The sequence below is a fragment of the Otolemur garnettii genome, unplaced genomic scaffold (genome assembly GCF_000181295.1).
Source record: "Otolemur garnettii isolate 467f Iridium unplaced genomic scaffold, OtoGar3 scaffold00011, whole genome shotgun sequence".
Lineage (NCBI taxonomy): Eukaryota > Metazoa > Chordata > Mammalia > Primates > Galagidae > Otolemur > Otolemur garnettii.
The window spans coordinates 33,208,888-33,213,264 of NW_003852406.1; the positions used below are offsets into that span (position 1 = coordinate 33,208,888).

At 38.0% G+C, this 4,377-nt stretch overlaps 1 pseudogene across 1 annotated transcript; it reads right to left on the reverse strand.

The window, feature by feature from the left end:
• Window positions 1-33: 33 nt before the first annotated feature.
• On the reverse strand, window positions 34-1,490 carry LOC100954256 (annotated as a pseudogene). Its single transcript, XR_001161040.1, has one exon. The product of XR_001161040.1 is annotated as a cytochrome b-c1 complex subunit 2, mitochondrial pseudogene (transcript).
• Between the last annotated feature and the right edge of the window lie 2,887 nt (window positions 1,491-4,377).

Below are 4,377 nucleotides of genomic sequence, written 5' to 3' on the forward strand. Positions count from 1 at the left end.
AAAAAAAAAAAAAGGTAAATATAGTAGACTTTCAGCTCTCTCTTGTAATATGTGCTTCAGCATTAAAACTCATAAACAAAAGGTGCATGTCCCAAATTTCCACTTGCTGCCATTGACTTCTGGCCTGAAACAAACTTCTTTGCAGCATTTATGACATCATCATCAGCCACTGAATCAATCTCCTGAAGGACTCTGGATGGTTGGATGTAAGAACCAGCAACAAGTGCCTGGGATCCAACTTCATCCAGGAAACCCTCAGAAGACTCCACAGACATTAAGTATCCAGCTTTCAGCTTGTTTCTGGCAGCTTGGACATCTGCTTTGGAAAGGCTTCCTTGAGCAATTGTTTTTATCTGGTTATAGGCAGCCTTGATAACATCTCCAGTAGCTACAGCCTGGGAGATAGTGTAAATCCCGAAAAGTCCAGAATCTGAGTAACTGGCATTAAAAGCATAAACATCAAATGGCTGGTGAACTCCCTTGGCAACAGCCTGGTATAGAAGGCTGGTGGCATTGCTGCCCCTCTTGACATGTGGTCCAGCACCAAGCACATGCTGAAGAAGACTAAATGCATTTGCTTCTGCACTTCCTGTGGCAGTACCTTCTGCTACAAGAGCAGCGCGGACAAGACTGTTTCCATTCTGTTCTCGAATTTCACCGCCACGGTATCTGGCCTTAGCACCAGTTAAACTAAGCCCTCCCCTCATGTTGAGAAACTGTTCAGCAATTTGCTTAAGAACAGGATGACTCAAACCAAGTCCAACCAAAGCCATTCTTGCACTTGTAAAATGATTCTGAACATAGTAATGTAATTCCTCTGCTGTCACTTTTCCAATCCTATAGTCAGGACAATACAAGGAATTAGCCAAGGCATTCCGGTAAGCTGCAGCATGCAAATTTTCAATGACTTGAGCCTGTGGATTCTGAAAAGCCACTGTTTTGTCAACCCTTAGTTGCGACTGAAGGTCGGCTACTTTCCAATGATGAAATTCTGGTGCTGTGGTGACATTGAGCAGGAACTCCATTAGAATATCAACATCACCCCTCAGGCGTTCCACAGTGTAAGCTATGTTCTCCCTTGTTGCAGTCACACTTAATTTACCACCCGCTGCTTCAATGCCACGAGTTATTTTGAAAGACGAAGCTCCTTTTGTAGTTAAACTGGATGCAAGACGCAGCAAATGAGAAGTTCCTAAATTGTCTGAGCCCTCATATCTACTGCCTGCTTTAATGAACAAACCAATCCTTGATGCAGGAGCATAGTTTTCCAAAGAAGCAATCACTAAACCATTCAGTAATTTGGTGAACTCAAGGTCCTGAGGATGCGGAGGTGCTCCTGCAGGGGCAGCTGTGGCTTTAACTTTGGGGGCAACTTTGAGGGAATAAAATCTCAAGAAGGACCCAGCTATGGTTAGCAGCTTCATGGTTCAAGATTGCTCCGACCCGCAGTCACCACCTTATTAAAGGAAAGCAAGATGATGGTGGAGCTGAGCTTCTTAAAAATCAATATTTTGAATTCTTTCACCAGCATTACATAAATTTATTTTTCATTGGAACCTGTTGTTGGAGAATTGTTATGTTCCTTCAGGGGTGTCAAATTTCCTTGATTTTTCATGTTTCTGGTGCCCTTACATTGCTATCTGCACATCTAATGTAAAAGTTACTCCTAGTTTTTGAATTGTCTTTATTTTAAGATGTTTTTCTAAGGGTGTGTCTATAGGTGATGACTGGGTTTGATTCTGCGTGCTTGCATTAGTGTAGTTTTTGTATGATTTCTTCAACTTTGTATAGCATCAGTGGTGTCTGTAATTTCCTCAGTGGCTGGGCTTCAGTTTTTAGTAGAGAATATGGTGAGCTTTCTGAGTACCAAGTGATGCAATCCTTGTGTAGGCAACAGCTGTCCTCAACATATGGTTCTCCCTGGATTCTTCAAATTATCCAGTGTGTGCCATCTTTTCCTACCGGGTCCTGGCTGGTCCCCCTCTCCCTCTAGTATCTGATCCTGTTCTTACGCTTATATTCCTTGTCTCAGATAATAGAGTCACTGTGCCACCATTGAGACTAGACACTCACCTTGACCCATTTTCTGGGGTCAAAGAATCCTACTGGCCCATTGTTGGCCAGTAGGATTTGGCCAATATTATCTATTTGGGATTATTTTCTGAAAAATCAATGCATCTTCATTAATTCCTTTTCTCAATTTCATAGTCTGAGCTCTATGATCTCACCTACTTCAGTTAGACTTATATTTTTAAAATGCAAGTCTGGTTATTAACAGTCTCTCCAAGGCCTGAAGAAATCAGTAAGATGTTATGACTTATACATTCATGGTTATTAAGGAAAACCTTTTCGTGTCCTGTAAACAAATGTATCTTTACTGTAAAATTTAAGGAATTCCTATTTCTGCATACCAGATAAAGTGAGACATTAATGAAGTAGAAATAAGACATAACTGAGAGGATGAACAAGGACAAAAGTTAGTTCTTTGATAGATAAAGTCTTAAATGTGGAAGAGAAAGCTATAAAACTTACAGAATAAAATAGGAGAAAATGTTTATGACTCGCATATGGATGGGATTCTTAAGCAAGACATATAAATTACACTCCAGACAAAAAGATGAAGACATTTCACTACATTAAATTAAGAATTCATGTTTAACAAAAGAACCACAAATAATGCAAAAATGTGTAAGCCAATCACAATGGTATCTAATTTCCTACTTATCAACTTGGTAAATATTGTAATATGTGTATCAAATGTGTAATATCCAATGCTGACAAGAATGTAGGGAAATAGGAAATCCTACAGTACTGCTTGAAGAAGTGTAAACTGGCATCACAGACTACAAACAGTTCAGGATTTCCCTACTAAAGTTGAAGATGCACCTCCCTTGAGACTTGCTTTTTGTATTTCTACACATCTGTCTTAAAGAAGCTCTGGCACATGTACATTAGGAGATAAGAATCCAAATGTTCATAGTCGAGTAAAAGAAAATTCCTGAGGAAAGTGCACATTACAGATAGAATGGATAAGTGTCTTATGCTATGTCCACACAACAGTGAACCATACAGCAATGAAAATATATAAACTGCAGGCAGAAATAAGGATGCTTCTTATGAAATAATTTTGCTCAATTAAAGGTAGTCATAAAATAATGCTCAGGGTACAAAAAGCTGCTTTTGTTAAATGCCAAAACTAAACAACACATTGTTAAGAACACATTTGCACGTGGTAAAACTATGAAAGGGGAAAAAAATAATGGACCCCCAATTTCCACTAGGAATTCCTGCAGGGATGTGAAAGAGATGGTGGTTTTGTCTCCCTTAAATGGAGGTGGGCTCCACACAAGTGACCCGCAGCCAGTGCACACGGGAGCCCTGATGTGGTGGCCAGGTGGCACCTGCTGTCACTGTGGGGCTGCCACGTGCCTGGCCTGTGAAATGGGCTCAGTGTCCATTCTGGTATATGCATGTTTGTTGTCCAGTTATTCTCACTTGCAATTGATTTTTTTTGTTGTTGTTGTTCTTGTCACTATTTGTGCCAGAAGAATTCACTGGAATGGGAAAACTTTGGAAGAGAGCATGAGAAAGTTGTTTTTGACCTTTCACTCTCTCCCAAATCATACCTTTTAAAGCAATGTCTACAGGGAAACAATTAAAATTATTGATAAAAAAAATCAGTAAACAAATTAAAGATGAGACAGTATGACAATATAGTAAAAGAAAGAAATTGAAAGTTTAAGAAAAACAGAAGCTTAAGAATTTGTATGTCAAATATCAGGAGGTTATAGTGAGCTAAAGAAATATATAAATCAGGACTTTGAAGGGAAAAATAAAAAGTTTAAGACATATTAACAAGTAAAGGAAAAATTAAAACAATCATAATAGATAAAACCACTAGCTCAGAACTTAGTTATCTACGTCAAAATTAAAACTTCAAAAAGATTTATTATAAAACTTAAAAGAAAATGAATAATTAAAGGGAAACTTACAAAGCAGATTAACAAATTGAAAATATGAAATCTAGAAGCTCACTCATTATTAAACAAATATTAATTTGGAGCTTTCTATGTGTCAAGAAAAGTGCTCACTCCTGGAAATTAAAGCTCAGAGGTTAAAGAACATCAAAATTACACAATGCTAAATTATTAAAGGATACTAATAAAAAGACATAAAATATGTAAGGAACAAATAGACACAAAATTTAAATGATAATAAAAGTGAGATTAAAAGGATTATGAAATTTCAAAAGCTTAAAATATTCAAATGAGATAAAACAAGTTAAGGTACTTTAAAAGGAATATATTACTGGGTGGTGCCTGTGGCTCAAAGGAGTAGGGCACCGGCCCCATATACCAGAGGTGGCAGGTTCAAACC